Source organism: Pongo pygmaeus, chromosome 5 (assembly GCF_028885625.2).
Source record: "Pongo pygmaeus isolate AG05252 chromosome 5, NHGRI_mPonPyg2-v2.0_pri, whole genome shotgun sequence".
NCBI classification, from domain to species: domain Eukaryota; kingdom Metazoa; phylum Chordata; class Mammalia; order Primates; family Hominidae; genus Pongo; species Pongo pygmaeus.
Window position 1 is genome coordinate 15,315,425 of NC_072378.2, and position 18,246 is coordinate 15,333,670.

At 44.6% G+C, this 18,246-nt stretch overlaps 1 protein-coding gene across 7 annotated transcripts in view; it reads left to right on the forward strand.

The window, feature by feature from the left end:
* The window catches only part of JARID2 (jumonji and AT-rich interaction domain containing 2), a 278,177-nt gene that overhangs the window by 129,705 nt on the left and 130,226 nt on the right, over positions 1–18,246 (forward strand). The gene's annotated exons all lie outside the window — the stretch shown is intronic.

Genomic DNA, 18,246 nt, shown 5'->3' on the forward strand with positions numbered 1-18,246 from the left:
AGGTGAGTTGTCTGGCAGCCTCCTGTTGGAACTAGTGTTCACAGGCACTAGTGCACAACAGTACCTGTTGCTGCTCTGTTTCTGTGGGGCCACGGCAGAGTTTCCTGAGATGGCCTCTCTGAACTTCACCATTCACCCTAGTTGTGCTGTCTCCTTCCACTGTTGCGTGACTTGAAACAAGAGCCTCTGTCCACCCTCCCGGGTTTTCTTTCTTATGGGTGACTTGCCTTTGGAGGTCAACCATTAAGGCCATAGTGGTTCAGTCATGTGTGCGTCCCTCAACTAAATGTCACCCAGCATGTATGGGAAAGGCCCATTTTAAGTCTTAACATTTGCAGAAAACAAAATAAGTTGTGGAATCTATTGCCATAGAATCCAATTTAGACCCTCATAGCTGCTTTCCTAAAAGGCACTCTGCCTTGTTATGTGGGTCTCCAGCAGACAGGGACCCTAGCCATTCATTGCTTGTAATACAGTAAACTAAAAACCTTGTGTCTAGTTGGAGAACATTTGATGTGATATAGATCGTGTTTATTGTCATTGATTCACGTTGAATGTAGCATCTTGCTTGATTAAATGTGGAGGGTTGGGTATGAAGGAGAATATCACTTAATCCTAGAGGTTAGAGTGGAGCAGTGACTGCTCTACTGTTAGATTGTGTGGTTGTGATGCTCTCACCGTACTGTTCAGGAGTGGTGTAATGCCTTAGTGTTTCTTGGAATTGCCAACAGTGGAAACAAAAACACCCATATTTTCTTAACTGGGAAACACCAGCTTTTAGAACAAGAAGTTAGCCAGATGTTCAGGATTTAATAAAGGTAGAATTTGAGTAAATGAACAAAAACTAAAGTTTGTCATTCCAGAAGCAACCAGTGCTGTCAGCCAGTTGGCCAAATGTAGGTTTAGCTCTGGCATAGTCAAGGGATTGATGATACTGAGGAGAAAATCTCAGTTGGCAAAGATGCCCCCATTGGGTCACTGAAGTCTTTTTATTCTGGCACCACCTTCATAAAGGAAGGTTAGTTTTTGTCATGGTAGTTTGCTTTTCATCCAGATAAAAACTTTTAAGTCTTTAAAAAAATACAGGGACACCTCGGCTTCTCTTTTGGTTGTGAAATTGCTGTGAATATGCCATTTTCTAGTTTGTGTTGGTTTTTATGAAGGCAGCATTCCAAAGTTACCTTTTTTTTATTCTGTATGTGGGATTTCTATAGCAGTTCTGAGTAAACAGATCTCCTTGTTTCAGGACTTGAGTGTGCTTTAAGAATCATTATTTTGCTTGGTGCGGTGGTTCATGCCTGTAATCGTAGCACCTTGAAAGGCCGAGGAGGGAGGATTGCTGGATCCCGGGAGTTCAAGACCAGCCTGGGCAACAAAGTGAGACCCTGTCTTTCCAAATAATAGTAGTAATAATAAATTAGCCAGGCATGGTGGCACATGCCTCTGGTCCCAGCTGGTCAATAGGCTGAGACAGGAGGATCACTTGAACCCAGGAGGTCAAGGCTACATTGAGCTATGTTCACACCACTGTATTCCAGCTTGGGCAACAGAGCGAGACTCTCTTAAAAAAAATCATTATTTTCAAGGCAGCTACCATCTTAAACAAAGTGTACTTTCTTATTTTGGGGAGCTACTTGGAATCACTGGAAACCAGAATTGGTATCATTGGAAGAGCTCCTCTTCTCTAGGTGTTTTGGGAGCATGATCCAGAGAAAGCTCAAACAGCAGGGAGCAACCAAGACTTTTGGGCTGGTGAGGTTGGGAGTAGGGGTTCTTGTACTGCAAGCTGTGTTGTGCATATGTATATGGACGTGTGTGTGTGTGTATGTCTTTGCTTATATATGCGTGTATGTGTATGCATGCTTTGCTGAAAAATCCCTTTTAGTTTGAGTGGATACTTTATAGTCAGCCATCACTCATGTCGTATCTCATAGAAACACTTCCTAAATGTCAAATGAAATCAGAAGATAGGTTAGTGGGAGTGGAAGCAGGGTGTATTGGTTTGTTTTCATACTACTGATAAAGACATACTGGAGATTGGGACGAAAAAGAGGTTTAATTGGACTTACAGTTCCATATGCCTGGGGAGGCCTCAGAATCATGGAGGGAGGTGAAAGGCACCTGTTATATGGCGATGGCAAGAAAAAATGAGATTTCGTGAGACTTATTCACTATCACAAGAATAGCACGGGAAAGGCCAGCCCCCATGATTCAATTACCTCCTCCTAGGTCCCTCCCACAACATGTGGGAATGCTGGGTGATACAATTCAAGTTGAGATTTGGGTGGGGACACAGCCAAACCATATCACAGGGGATGGACTATAATGGTGGTGGTTTTTTGTGAGACGGAGTCTCCTCCGTCACCCAGGCTGGAGTGTAATGGCATGATCTTGGCTCACCGCAACCTCCACCTCCTGGGTTCAAGCGATTCTCCTGCCTCATCCTTCCAAGTAGCTGGGATTACAGGCATGCACCACCACACCTGGGCAACAAACTGAGACCCTGTCTTTACAAATTATAGTAATAATAATAAGCCAGGCATGGTGGCACTTTTTTTTAATCTTTAGTAGGGATAGGGTTTCACCATGTTGGCCATGCTGGTCTCAAACTCCTGACCTTGTGATCTGCCTACTTCAGCCTCCCAAAGTGCTGGGATTATGGGTGTGAGCCACCCCTCCCGAGCCAGGATGGATAGGTCCATGCAAGATGTATGTTTTTTTCAATTTTTTTTCTTCTTCTTTTTTTTTCTTTGAGATGAAGTTTCCTTTTGTTGCCAGGCTGGAGTACAGTGGCGCTATCACTGCTCCCTGCAGCCTCCTCCTCCAGGTTCAAGTGATTCTCCTGCCTCAGCCCCCAGAGTAGCTGGGATTACAGACACTCGCCACCACACCCAGCTAATTTTTTTGTGTATTTTTAGTAGAGGCGGGGTTTCACCTTGCTGACCAGGAAGGTCTCCATCCCTTGACCTTGTGATCCGCCCACCTCAGCCTCCCAAAGTGCTGGGATTACAGGGGTGAGCCACCCCACCCGGCCCTCAATTTTTTATATATATATATATATATATATATTTTTTTTTTGGTTAGTTCCCAACCCGTAAGATTCCTTTTCAAATGTCAAAATGTTTCCACTGGTTCATTAATTTTTAATTGTCACAGAAATTTGTCTGGTGGTAGAGTTGTGAGATTGTCCAGTCCAGAGCCATTGGTAGGAGGTGACATATGCTGTCCAAGCAAGGATGAGAACATGTGCCTTAACCCCAGAGAGGGGTGGGTGGTGGTGGAGCTTCTGCCTCCTCTTTCATGCTTTCGAGGTTGGGGACAGTGACATGCCTGTGAGAGCCCTGGCGCTTCCATCTGTAAACTGAAAGACCCATCTAACTATGGGGCCTTTATGACTGTTAGATGTGGTAGTGACTTTCTTAAAGTCAAACTGGTATTTAATTCACAGTAGCAGAATTGGAATTGCAGCTGAAGTCCTGTAACTTTGAATCCAGTACTTTTTTTGCAAGACAGAACGCATGAAAACTACATTGGATCTTTGCAATAGGAATATTGAAAAGAAGATGTTTTGTTTTTTTCCTATTTCCAGCGTTGTTTCTGGATCTTTGATTATTGGAAAATATAATCGGATGATTGGAGGCTTTCCTGGGAAAAATCATTTGTTTTTACCATGATATTTAAAAATAACAGCAGAATGGATTTTACAGAATTGTTATCTAATTTGAAAATAAAATACACATGACATCTCCTGAATCACTGGCATCCTGGTGTGTGATGAACAAGCAGCCCTTTGCCCTTCATCTGTGTGAAGGGGGTCGGGTATCTGATGCCTGGGAACAGTGTGGACACTGCAGCTTGTATCTGAGCAGTGAGCTCAGCTGCCCTGGTTCTGCAGGTCTGTGAGTACTAATAACCTAAGCAGACATAAGATAGTGGAGACACGTCGTTTTTCATGTCATAAAATCCATGTTTGCTATCAGTCTTGTTTTTGTGGTTTTACAGTGACAAGGAATGAATTTTTTTTTTGGCCCTACTATTGGTAGGATATGTGAGTTTTGAACAGCCTCATGAGTTGTCTGTGTAGCAACTGATGCCATCATTACAGCTTGTTGGTTATTGCTGGGCTTAAGCGTGAGGTGGTAAGATTTGCTGATTGTGAGCCTTCTGTCTACTTTTTGTTGTAGATAATGCCACTTTTCATGGATGTAATAAATTGACAAAAGCTTTGGAAAGGACTGGCAGAGGCTGAGACCTTGGCCACTCTTTGAGGGCCCTTGGCCTGCTGGGGCTAAAATTAGGGACATTTAAATAATAACATGCTACACAAATAACGAGTACACATAATTACACAGTCAGAGAGGGGAGCTATTAACTGTATTTGAATTTCATTTGCTTCCTATAAATGTCATCTCAGATCAAGTCCTTTGGCCAGCAAAACACTCTTGATGAGATTTAAGGGACCCTGGATTCATTTTCTTAAACTTACCCCGGGCAGTAGTTGTGATGGCTAGCCTACATTGAGTTCTCACTATTTGCCAGTTATTGTTCTAGTACTTTAGCTGTATTTTACTCATTTAATCTTCAGAACAAGCAATTTTATAGGTGAGGAAACTATATACTAAGAGTTGACTAGCAATTTGCCTACCCAGCTATTAAGTGGAAGTGTCAGGATATAAGACCAGGCCTTTTGGATCAGACCTCCCATGCTTTCTGGATAAGAGCTCCCAAGCTTGTAGCCCCCACTTAGATAAGGAGAAGTAATTTTGGATCCTTTCATAAAGATAGCATTCCAAAAATAAGAATTTGTAGGAAGACTTTACTTTTTTTAAGTAGGTATTTCTTTGGAAGGAGGTAAGTGGATTTTTTTTTTTTTTGGTCGGGGGCGGGGGGTGAGGGGATGGAGTCTTACTTGCTCTGTCGCCCAAGCTGGAGTGTAATAGCGCAATCTCTGCTCACTGCAACCTCGGCCTCCTGGGTTCAAGTGATTCTCCCACCTCAGTCTCCTGAGTAGCTGGGATTACAGGCATGTGCCACCATGCCTGGCTAACTTTTGTATTTTAGTAGAGAGAGGGTTTCGCCATGTTGGCCAGGCTGGTCTCAAACTTCTGACCTCAGGTGATCTGCCTGCGTCGGCCTCCCAAAGTGCTGGGATTATAGGTGTGAGCCACCGTGCCTGGCCGTCAGTAAGTAAATTTTTTATTGGGAAAAAGAACCTTGGAAGGCATGGTAAGTATTTATTGACTGTGTTTCTGGGCTTTATTTATGATTTGTAATTGAATTGATAGAGGGTATCAAAAATGTAGACTGCGAATTGGTTTCCTCCTCTCTTCAGTCAGACACACAGATGCATCCATTAGTTTCCATTTCCTCACTTAGAGTTTTGTGTTTTTAATGCTGTTGTCTGGCTGGCTGGAACTCACTGGAGGGATGGTGCATGGATGTTTTGGCAACAGCTGCCAATTTGTAGCCAAGGACCAGTATTGGAAGCGCAGATGTAGGACATTCTGTAGCCAACACCCCCCAGGCTCCCTTTAAGAAACATAATTTTGAACTCCTTTCAGAATCTTTCAGTCATTTCCAAAGATTCTTGATGTGTGTGGAATGAAATGTGGGCCCAACTGTGAATTCATTGTTCACCAAATATATTCACACAAGTCATAAAAACGTTATTGGTGAGTCAAAATAAAAAAGTCAGGTCACATGGTCTGATTTATGTAAGTTTATTTATGGGCCATATTTGAAATAAGTGTCTGGGGTATAAAGTGACCTTCCCTCTATGAAGGGGAACACCTGTCCCTTCTGTTTTCGCTGGAGACTTTCAGGTCTAGCTGTACTAGAGATGGTGCCTGCTTTATCATTATCATTTATTATTATTATTTTCTTCTGAAGACAGTGGCTTATGGGCCGGGCGCGGTGGCTCACGCCTGTAATCCCAGCACTTTGGGGGGCCGAGACGGGCAGATCACGAGGTCAGGAGATTGAGACCATCCTGGCTAACATGGTGAAACCCTGTCTCTACTAAAAATATAAAAAAAAAAATTAGCCGGCCGAGGTGGCGGGTGCCTGTAGGCTGAGGCAGGAGAATGGCATGAACCCGGGAGGCGGAGCTTGCAGTGAGTCAGATCGCGCCACTGCACTCCAGCTGGGGTGACAGAGGGAGACTCCCGTCTCAAAAAAAAGAAAAAAAAAAGTGACTTTACCGAAGTGTTGATGTCTGTGTGCTAGTCTCCTCCTCTGCAAGCTGTGGGGAGACCAGTTGCAGCTTGAGTTTTCTCTAACACTCCTGTGTCCTGGCCTCCAGACTTTTTTCTTTCCCTCTCCTGTGTCCCCTGATGTGAGGCCACACTCCGTGTGAAAGAAAGCTGGGTGAAATGAAGGGCTTCAAAGTTGCTGAAAACAACTTATTTTTTCTTTACAAAGCAAGCTACATTTGTTGTGGAAAGGCGAGAAGGCTTGGGCTCTTTGTCTTTCAGCTGCTTTTTTGATGTAGTGATGTAGGTGGGGCATTTCTCAGATTTTCATTTTGTAAGTGTTGGAGTTTTTGTTACGTGGGAGGCATTGTGGGTATAAAAACTGAGATCAAGTTGCTTATTTTGGTCAAGTCCTAATACCTTATTTCATCCCTTCTAAGATGTCATTGAGTGATGCACCATTATGTTATGTATCAGTAAGCAAGAACAAAACAGTACTTCCAATTATGAATGTGGGGCATCTTAATTATGAGATGCATGCTTTAACATGAGAAAAATAGGTGCAACTTAAAATGTGTGAAGCAGGATAAAATACTGTAGGATAAATGCTTTAACAACCAAATGGGGCCGGGTGCTGTGGCTCACGCCTGTAATCCCAGCACTTTGGGAGGCCAAGGCGGGCGGATCATGAGCCTGGCCAACATAGTGAAACCCCGTCTCCACTAAAAATACAAAAATTAGCCAGTCATGGTGGCGCACGCCTGTACTCCCCAGCTACTCAGGAGGTTGAAGAAGAAGAATTGCTAGAACCCAGGAGGCAGAGGTTGTGGTGAGCCAAGATTGCACCACTGCACTCCAGCCTGGGCAACAGAGTGAGACTTTCTCTCTCTCAAAAAAAAAAAAAAAAAAAAAAAAAAAAACCACACACACAAAAAACCCCAAACAGGTGTATGGGTGAGTGCAGGAGGCTAGCAGGGAGGCAGATGATGTCAGAGGCCCAGTCTTAATATACGGGAAAAGTTGCATATCCATGAGCCTTGCAAAGGGGCCTTGAAAGATGCGAGTTTTCTGAGCAAGACCTTGGGGTGGCAGGGCTCAGCAAATATTTGACTGGACTGTTGGTGTCATAATCTAGTGGGACAAATGGCTGCAATGGCCGGTTTCTGTGGCCAAGTCACTTGTACTGGTCTGACGCCAAAGGAGTGTTGTGCAAAATTAAGGACTGCTAGAGCAGGAAGAGTCTTTCTAGAGGTATATAGGTCAAACTCTTCATTTTACAGATGAGGAATTTTGAGCCTTCATGAGAAACTTAACTGGAAGGAATGGATCATGCTGAAGCCTGATTGGAACCAGAAATCCAATTTAAGTGACAGTGAGGCGCCACGCTTCCTAGTAGGCATGGCTGTTTGCACGCATTTCCTGGAGCGTTCAGAATGGAGGTGCCTGAGGAGGTTAATGTGCTCCTCTTTCGGGTCACTTTGTGCTTGACACCCACTACCCCTGTCTTTCTCTCAGCCCGCCTCCTTTGTCAGTTCTGTGAACTGGGCTCTGTTTCCCTGATTACATCATCATTCCCATCCAATCCTGGACGGCTTTAGGAGGGACACAGCACTCAGGTAGTGTCACCTGTGTAGTGGAGTCTGTATGTGTAGGGCTATAGGGTGGAGGAGGTGGTGTGTGTAGGGAGACAGAAGGGAGGGAGAGCAGTCTGAGCCCTAGTTGGGCCTATTTGCTACAGCCTATTTGCTTGTGCCAGTTTTTATAGAAGTTCAGTTTCAAAGGAGTGAGGAAGGCAAATGGATGGAAATTTGTTGTAGTCTAGAATTTTTTTTTTTTTCTTTGAAACAGGGTCTTGCATGTTGCCCAGGCTGGCCTCAAACCCCTGGGCTTAAGCAGTCTTCCCACCTCACCTTCTGAGACACTGGGACTACTGGCATGTATCATCATGCCCAGCTTGGGATTTTTTTTTTTTTTTTTTTTTTTTAAGCTGTAGTTCCTTCTATAAGGGTCTCTCTAGTTTCTTTGTGGATGAAATTAATCACTCCCCCTCCATGACATCACACTGGAAATTATCCCTCCTTCATCATTTACCTCTCTTTACTGGTTCATTCTCAGCATTGTAGAAACATGTTCTTATTTTTCCCATAATAAAGTAAAGCCTCTCTTGTTCTTGCATCTCCTGCCTGCTGTATCTTTCTCTTAGTTTATAGCAAAATCCCCCATAAGAAAATATTTAAAGGGTTTGTCTCCATGCCCTTCTATTTATATTCATATTCATATCTTCCAGCCTTCCTTTGCCATTCACCTTTAAACCCCTCATGTTGGGCCACTTATCAAGGTCAGTAATGATTGCCCAAGCCACATTTCCATTATTCTGGGGTGTAATTGCCCATTCAGCAGCATTTACCATGATTGAACATCCCCTGAACACCACCTGCCTGCTTGACTGCTGCATTTTGATTTTATTATTTTATTTTTTGAGATGGAGTTTCGCTCTTGTTGTCCAGGCTGGAGTGCAATGGCACGACCTTGGCTCACTGCACTCTCCGCCTCTCAGGTTCAAGCGATTCTCCTGCCTCAACCTCCTGAGTAGCTGGGATTACAGGCATGCGCCACGACGCCCTGCTAATTTTGTATTTTTAGTAGAGATGGAGTTTCTCCGTGTTGGTCAGGCTGGTCTCGAACTCCTGACCCCAGGTGATCTGCTCGCCTCAGCCTCCCAAAGTGCTGGGATTATAGGTGTGAGCCACCGTGCCCGACCTATTTTTTTATTTTTATTTTTTAGAGATAGGATTTCCTTCTGTGGACCAGGCCCGAGTGCACTGTCTCAGTCACAGCTCATTGCAGCCTCAACTCTCAGGCTCGTGCCTTAGCTCCCTGAGTAGCTTGGACCTCAGGTGGGTGCCACCACGCCAGGCTAATTTTTAAATTATTTGTAGAGATGGGGTCTCCCTGTATTGTCTAGAGTGATCTTGAACTCCTGGGCTTAGCTGATCCTCGAAAGTCCTGAGATTACAGGTGTAAACCACTGTGCCTGGCCCACTTTGATTTTTTTTTTTTTTGGATAGGCCTCATGAAGTTAAGATGTCCCCAAAGCCAACTATCTGTGAGGTCTCTCATCTGCTTCTGTTCTCCGCTTGCCCCTTCTTCCCTTTTTCAATAAGTGGCAGTTCCTTTGTTCTAGTTGCGGTGGCCAAAACCTTGGAGTCATCTGTTACTTCTTTTTTCAGATTTTTGCATTTAGCTTTAGCTAACCTGTTTTACTATTTATTTATTTAGAGACAGTGTCTTGCTCTGTTGCCTAGGCTGGAGTGCAGTGGGGGCTATCACAGCTCACTGCAGCCTGGGCTCCTTCCTCCTTTAACATCCCCCCGCCCTCCGAACTCAAGTTGCTGGGACTAGAGGCATGTGCCGTCATGTCCAGGAAATAGACACTGTGTTGCCCATGCTGGTCTTGAACTCCCGGGCTTAAGTGATCCTCTTTCCTGCCTTGGCCTCCCAAAGTGTTAGAATTACAGGTGTGAGCCAATTCACTAGTCCTTAGTGAACCTATTTGAAACTCACAGTACCTTTTGATTCTGAACTTGTACTACTGCTCCTGTTCCACGTTGTCATACTTTCTAGCTTAGGTTATGTTGCAGCCTCCCTGTGCTCTCTCAGCTTCTGTCTTTGTATTCCTCCTGGCAGCAGCCAGCATAAACCTTTAAAAATGCAAATTAGGCTGTGCTATGCTCTGTTCTGATTCTGGCGTATCTGCCTATCCTCTTAATGTGAAAGTGAAATATCCTCATGGCTGGCCACTTGATGGGGCCCCCATATCACTCTGTTCTCATTCTCTCTGTCCCTCTCTCTGCCTCACTCACTCAAGTCTTCCTGGTATTTTAAATACACAAAGCATACTCTGTTTAGCTCTTGCTGATCCTTCTGTTGAGAATTCTCTCCCTTCTGGTATCAGTGAGACTTGATCTCTCTGTATGTTTCAGGTTCCCCTTTAAGTGCCCCCATACCCCGGAATGTTCCTTGAACATCCAAGTAAAAAGGGTACCTGCCTCTGTTACTCCTTAGCGCTTTACCTTATGAAGTCTGTCTGCACCGCATTTCTCACTGCCTGACATTGTAGTACTGTGAGGGAGGGGCGTGTGCGTGTGTCTATTCTAATTTATTTATTTATATAGATATTTTTTATAGATTTTTTTAGATATAGATTTTTTATAGGTATTATTTTATAGATATTTATTATTTATATAGATAAATAATTATCTAATGTGTCTAGCCACATTAGATTGTAAGTGCTTCGAGAGGAAAATTCATTTGTGTTGACTGCTGCTTTTCCCTGTGCCTGGGATCTCCGAAGTCTGTGTTGTGTGAATGAGCATGCAGACGGCTCAGTGGCCCACCTGCATGCCACCCACGTCTCTGCCGCCCCCTTTCCAGCACCTCTTGTTGCCATGCTGTGGATGTGCCACTCTCTGTTCAGGGGACTGAGAGTCTGCCAACTGGGACTCCAGATTTCAGTTTAGAAATGCTCACACTGTGACACCCTAGGCCTCCAGATGTCAGCTCATCTTATTTTCCCTATTGCCAGAGGGAATGTGCATTCATAATTGTGTGATATGTCTCATTATCATAGAGATTCTTGGAATAGGGTCAGCCTTGTGTCCTTTCTTTCTGAACCACAATCGTCGCATCCCTGTTTAGGTACAAGGTATGTTGCTTGGTGGTTTAAATTAGAATTGGGCTTTTAAGAAAAAGTAAAAAAATTATGTTTCTTAATTCTCAATTGATTTTTGTACTTTTACTAATATTTTTGGGTTTAATTTAATGGGCCTCAGGTGTTAAGAAGCTTGTACAAGGCCACCTAGCAGAGAAGTGGTCAAATCAGGGTTTGAACCCAAGTCTTCTGACTCCAGATAGCTATCTCCCCCTCTCCTCCACCCCTCTCCCTCTCCCTGTTCTTCTCCCCCTCCCTCTCCCCCCCCCCGCTTCTGTGTGGGTGTGTGTGTGTTTAAACTGAGGAAAGCCTGTGAAACCACATATCTCGAGTATATCTTGTTGTGACAAGTGTACACATATAACCAAGTGAGCAACACTCCAGTGTAGATAGAGTACCTTCCTATCACCCTGAAAAGGTTCCTCCTTCTCCCTTCAGTACAGTTGACATGTTTGTTTGTTTGTTTATTTAGAGACAGAGTCTTGGTCTGCCACCCAGGCTGGAGGGCGGTATAACCTCAAGATCTAGCCTCAGGTGATCCTCCCTCCTACTGGCATTACAGGCGTGAGCCACTTCGTCTGGCCAGTTGAGTTCTTTAAATGTATTTGCTCATTGTGGAGTTCCTCAACACCACTGCCTGTATTTTTAAGAGCTGTTATGCTTATCGATATGTTTATGATGTTTGTCCAGAATGTGCTGGATGTCTGAGAGTGTTGGGGGCTGAAAGTGCCTCAAGGCCAGACGCCCACGTGCATTCCCTTAGCAGCTCCAGAAGTGGCTTATGTAGGCACAGTGTTTGAATAAGAACCCTGCGATTGGAAAGATGGTGACGTTCTCAGAGTCAGACTGTCTCTTAAACTGGCATCATGGTTTTTGTTCTGAACTGTTGTGTAAACCCAGAGCAGATGGGCTTTGGAGCAGGCTTCATTCTGACTGTCTTCAGTGTCACCTTTCTCGTATAGCACGTTAGCCACCACTGTTTTTAATCTGTGAGTATTCGGAATACTCAGCCTGGGTGTGTATTAATAATTAAAAATTCTGGAGCTAGGGTCCCAGACTTGGCTTTTTTCCCCAGAGGCACTCTATAGAGACATCCGTAGGTCATGTCTTTTGCTAGTGCAGTGTGTCTTTAGTTAGATTGAATCCTGTGAGGAGCCCGTTATCTCCTTGTCGCCCTTGAGGATGCAGAGACAGTGTGCGTGTGCCTGTGGTGGGATAGGATTGCTAATCATATTCTTGTGGCTGTGGTGAAAGTCTGTATATTAGTCAGCTCAGGCTGCCATAGTAAATTACCTTAGACTGGGCTGCTGATACAATAGAAATTTCCATTTCTCACAGTTCTGGTGTCTGTAAGTCCAAGATCAAGGTGCTGGCCAGCTGGGTTCCTGTTGAGTGCCCTCTTCTTGGCTGGTTCCTCTGAGTCTTCCTCCTTATGCGGGGACTCCAGCCGTCTCAGGTCAGAGCCCTGTGCCCCTGTGACCTTATTTACCTTGATCACCTTCTCATGGACCTTAGGGGTTAGAGCTTCAACAGAAGACTCTGGGGAGCACATTACAGTCTCTGCAAGCCTTGGACATGGTGACAATTTTATTCCATTCTAATTGTAGATTAAATTAACCTCCATGTTAATCTGCAGCATATTTTCTTTCTTGCTTTTTTTTTTTTTTTTTTTTTTTTTTTTGAGAAGGAGTCTTGCTTTGTCGCCCAGGCTGGAGTGCAGTGGCGTGATCTAGGCTCACTGCAATCTGTGCCACCCAGGTTCATGCCATTCTCCTGCCTCAGCCTCCGGAGTAGCTGGGACCACAGGCACCCGCCACCATGCCTGGCTAATTTTTTTTTGTATTTTTAGTAGAGACGGAGTTTCACCGTGTTAGCCAGGATGGTCTCGATCTCCTGACCTCGTGATCTGCCTGCCTCAGCCTCCCAAAGTGCTGGGATTACAGGCGTGAGCCACTGCGCCTGGCCAGCATGTTTTGTTTCTTGCTTGTGTGATAATAGAACATTTTCCTGAAAAGTCAGGAAACCCTTAGAGCTGTTTGACCTTTAAGAAGCCTGGATGGAGTGACTGCTTTTGAGAGGGGGATGGCAGTTGTGATGGTCCTGGAAGGATGTTTCTGTTGTCATAGATTATTTGGGGAAGCATTGTGCAATTACTTGAGGACTTTTGAGGTTGAGGGAATCCTATTTGTTTAACAGTAATTCATCTTATCTACCTTTTGACTCCCAGCCATTTTTTATTCTTGACGTGTAATAGAATGGAAAGACCCTGCAGGGTCAGCAGATGGGGCTTCCTACAGCCAGAGGTGACTTGTTTGTGAATAGGATTTATTAACGTTCTTTCTTGTAAAGTGATATTGTCCCCTGCTAGAGAAAGACTTCATGTGTTTTCTAAATCTTCGAATTCTGTGATATGTGTATTTAAGTAGCTTTAATTACTATCAGATTTATTGTAATGGACTAGGGTAGTTTTGCTGTGCTTGTGAATGCCTTAGATCTGATTTCCCTCAAATTTAGAGGGCCCTTTGCTTAGCTTTTGGAAATAACCTGTTATTACTTGAGCCACATTAAGTGTTTAGAGTCCTGTATGGTATATCTTTAAAAGCCAGAAGAGTGATTACTAGATATGCTTTTGGGAAATTACCCTACGTTCATAAATCCCTTAATTTACAATTTGATTTTTAAGCTCACCTGCTGCCAAATCTCCTCTATCCTTCTAGCTTCCTCTATAGGCTTTAAAACGTTTCTGTAGAGTCCCAGATTTAGCTTCTTCATAATTTCTTTCCCAAGGATGACGAAAACAGTACAGGTCTATCGTTCAAGGAGGTGTGGGGATGAGGAGAGAAACATGAGCTATTTTATAATATATTATAAAATATATATATATAATTTTTCTACAACAAACTATATATAATATGAAATATATAAATATTTTATAATATTATATATTCGCCAGTGACATCCCATTCTTGATTATAAACTGCCAAGGCCAAACCTGTACCCTGCCATTGACATCCAAGGAGAGCTGTCCCTTGTGTTTCAGGGTAACTCATGCCCAGCATGCTTTCAGACCCCATAGGTTCTCTCCCTGACCTGTTACTAGTGTTATTGCTTCATTTATGCTTCGGAGCTAATGGCTGGTTCAGCTTTTTCTGTGTATACACAGAAAGGTTGTCTTCCTGTGTGATCTGCCCTGCCCTTGTCATCTGGGTAATCCTTAACTGAGTCCCTATTTTCTTTTTGCAGTTAGGTGGGTACCTGTTCATGCTTGGTACTGCCATCTTGGTGATGGGGAAGGCCCAGAGGCTCCCTGGCTAGCTTCTGGTGGTCTCTGAAGTGGTAGTCTCCTTTTAGCTTTCCATGGCGCTCAAAGTTATGCTGCCATCTGATACATGAAGGCAGTCCAAGGTCTCCATTTTGCAATCATTTATTTAACTGTCTTTTATATTTAATCAATTTATTTAACTGTTTGTTTTTATTTTTTCTGTTGCTCAGGCTGTAGTGCAGTGACGCGATCTCAGCTCACTGCAGCTTGCGCGCACCACCCCCAGCAACCCTCCCACCTCCGCCGCCTGAGTGGATGGGACTGTAGGCACGTGTCACCGCCTGGCTGATTTTTGGTAGAGATGGGGTGTCGCTCTATTGCCCAGGCTGGAACACTGTTATTTTTGATAGTCTGCTTCCATCCCATGTGATTGGGGTTTTCACCAAGGGACCCATGCTTCTGAATGCTTATTTGAAAAATAGCATCTTGCCTTCTTCTAGAGTGAATTTAGAAGAATGAATCTAGAGTGAGCTGTTCCCTAGGGGCTCCCCCAGTAGTGTACCCTCCGTGAGATGACTTTGTTCCTAGTGTCATTTGAAAGGGCCTTCCAGTTTGCTCAGTTGGAAAGTGTTACAGAGTTTTAAAGGGTGAGCTGGAAGGCTCTCAGCTGGCACTTTCTGAATCCCTCTGAGGAAAATGTTGGCAAACTCTCCACTCTGCCTGATCTCTTTTTATAAATGGAGAAGCCAGGAGTTGGGAAACCACCACACAAAGTGAGGTCGGACCCTCTGCGGAAACGTGTCATTATCCTAGCTAAGACAGTGGACTATTTTATGGTAATATGATGGTATGGACCCCCTCCCACCCTTTGATGTTTTGATGTTTCAGAGAGCCCTTCAGTTCATCTTTCTGCTACCAAAAATAGAAGTGTGTAGTGCAGCAATTTACAGTGTATTTCTATTTTTAACTGGAGAGACTTTTTTCCACGAGATGCACATGGCTTTTAGTTTCCTTCTTTGACAACTTAAATGAAGAGGGCGGTGCTTGAGTGCTTTTATTCAACAGGTGTCTCACCTTCTAAGGAAAGTCCACTTTTTTCTCCCCCTGCCTCCTGCCCTTCCCTGTTGCAGAGAACAAGTTTCCACAGTAAGGAGGAGGAGCTTGCCGTTGATTTATTCTCATGTTTGTTGTCATCTGTCCACTTGCATTTCAGTCTGATGAGAAACCCAATGTGAGTGCGCCATGGAGCTCGAGAGGTTTCCATGCTCCTGAGCTGTCTGACTGCAGAGCCTGTAGCCACTTCTGCCTAGTCCCCGGAGAAGCCTAGATATGGAGAAGAACCCAACAGTGCATGTTGGTGTGGGGTTCTTTATCCGTTCATCACCGCACTACTGCACACTCAGGTCAAGCAGGGACGTCCTTCCTAGCTCTGTCCACGTTGTGCAGCCCATGCTTGGTGCTTCTAGCCTTCTGGGGTCTCCCTTTATGGACGAATTCCAAGGGAATAGCTTAAGATTGCCATCAAGTGGCTGTTCTTGGTAGTGGATGTTGACATCCCTGCTGGCCGATTTCTTAGCCCCTCTGTGAGAAACTCTGTGCAAGGAATTGCCTGTCCTTTTGTGGGGGTAGGCAGTTGTTGACAGAGCTCAGGACATCTCTGGGAACGCAAGCTGGGCCTTCTCATGTGTGCTCTGTAAAACTGAAGGAAGACTGGGTTGTCCTTGGATCTGTAAATACAGACCATCAGAGATTTCCTGGAGAGAATGGCTGGGCATCTACCCTCCTGCCAGCTCAGGTCCAGTAGGCTGCAGTCCTCCAGCTCTGCTAGTGGAAATTGCTGAAGGATCACACTGTCATCCTTGTAAGTATAGCCCAGGGTCCCACCAAGGGTTCAGAGAACCGACAAACTTGATACCGCCATCTGTTTGGTTTGTTTGTTTGTTTTCCGTCTCAGAAAATGGGATACTACTTTTTTTTCCTCAGAGGTGGTATTCTTACGATTAATGCAGTTGATTTATTTCAGGTTCTTAGTGCCTGGAAGAATGTAAACATTTAAAAGGGCGATCATTATTGAGGTTGTAGATACACATTACCCCGTGACTTCCTATTTGTGCTGTAGCTTTGTCATGAAGCAGGACACCTAAGGAATGGTTTTCAAGTTGGTTTGCCCCCTTCTTAAGTTCTGAATGCCAGTGTCTTGTAATTAGGCCTCACCCTAGGACTTGACGAGCTGAGAGTGCTGCAACTCTGACAAGCATGGAAGGAAGGATTGCGTCTCTAGTTTTCCCCAGCAAGGCATCCTCAGTGGTGTTGGTGAAAGCTGCCCTGTAGGCGTCGTCGGTGTTAGGTTTGTATAGGAGGGGGTACCCCACAGACTACTGGGTTCTGAAGTCTCTGAGGAGCCCTAGCAGAGAGTTTCAGAGCCAGCATGTGGTATGTAATGGAGGCTAGATCTGTGCCAGCTGGGTCACTGGGGAGGCCTGAGAGAGACAGAGGGGAGAAAGTGACTGTGGGAGAACATCTGATGGGGACAAGCTCTAAGTTAGGGTCAATAAAAGAAAATTCTTAAGGCCTATCTATTTTAGGCAGCTTTTTAGAAATGATAAAGGCTGTGTTATGCAACCATTCACTTTGCAATCTGTCAAATCATATTAAACCAGAATTCCTGGACTGTAGCCATCTCAAGCAATATTGAATGCATCAAAAATTTGAAATGTTGGAATGGGCACTGACATTGGATCGTAATTCTAGTTCTACCAGTAACTGAGTGTTTAGGAGCAAGTCATGCCTTCATTGGCATCCTCCTTATGTAAAACAAAACACTGGATCTCTTTGTCCCATTTGGTTTTATTTCAGTGGTGAGTGGCTTTGGGGTGTTGAAGGCATGCTCCTGCTCTCCCACTTTGGTGGCCCTATCATGCTTTTGGGTCAGGGAAGCATTTGGATGCTTTTGCAGAATGTGGAGGGAAGCGAATGAAAAGTATTCTGGAGGAAATGTGCCCTTCATGGCTACTGACCCTGTCCTTTGGTGTGTGAGGGCACCAATGCAGTGATCCCAGAGTGGTGTGTGTGTGTCTGGAGGTGGCAAAATGTGAGTCCAACTTGGCCTAGGTTTTAGTGGCACTTTGTCCAGAGTATTAGTTGATGATTGCTGTCCTTCCTTTACTGTCAAGCCACATTAAGGTGGCCTAAAACCATTTCTAATAAAAATCACCCTTTGGGATATTCGTTTGTATGCGAAGTTTTCCCTACAGTTTTTAGTTTTCTGAATAAGCCTGGGGCTCTTTAACAGTTCCAATCTCTATTTCCCCTTCTCCCCTCCCCTACAAGCTAGACTGATTACCACCTCGAGCCATCTGCTGCTAAATTTAAGGTGATTTGTCAGCCTGCTGCTGCATTTGCCCCCTGAAAAGGATTCACCTTCTGTCCGACTTGCCCTGTTTATGGGGGAGATGGCGAGGAGGGGGTTCTAAGCTTGTAACGGGACAGCAGAGGGATGAGGGACTGCTGCAGACATGGCAGCAGACATCTTGGTCAGCATGGTCAGCAGTATAGGTCATTGCTACCCATTAGAACTGTGTGTGATGTTGGAAACGTTCTGTGTCTGTGCTGTCCTATATAGTAGCCACTAGCTGCCTGTGCTGCTTGAACTTTTGGAGCTTTGCTGTTGTGATTAAGAGACTTTTTTTTTTTTTGAGACAGGCTTTCGCTTTGTTGCCCGGGCTGCTGGAGTGCAGTGGTGCGATCTTCGCTCATTGTAACCTCCACCTCCCAGGTTCAAGCAATTCTCATGCCTCACCCTCCCAAGTAGCGGGGGTTACAGGCGCCCATCATCACGACTGGCTAATTTTTGTATTTTTAGTAGAGATGGGGTTTCACCATGTTGGCCAGACTGGTCTCGAACTCCTGACCTCAAGTGATCTGCCCACTTCTGCCTCCCAAAGTGCTGGGATTGTAGGCGTGAGCCACCATGCCTGGCCAAGAGACTGAATTTTGTATTTGATTTAGCTAACGTAAAATTAAAAAGCCACGCGTGGATAGAGGCTATCAATAGTGCAGCTATAGAGACAGGATACGCATGA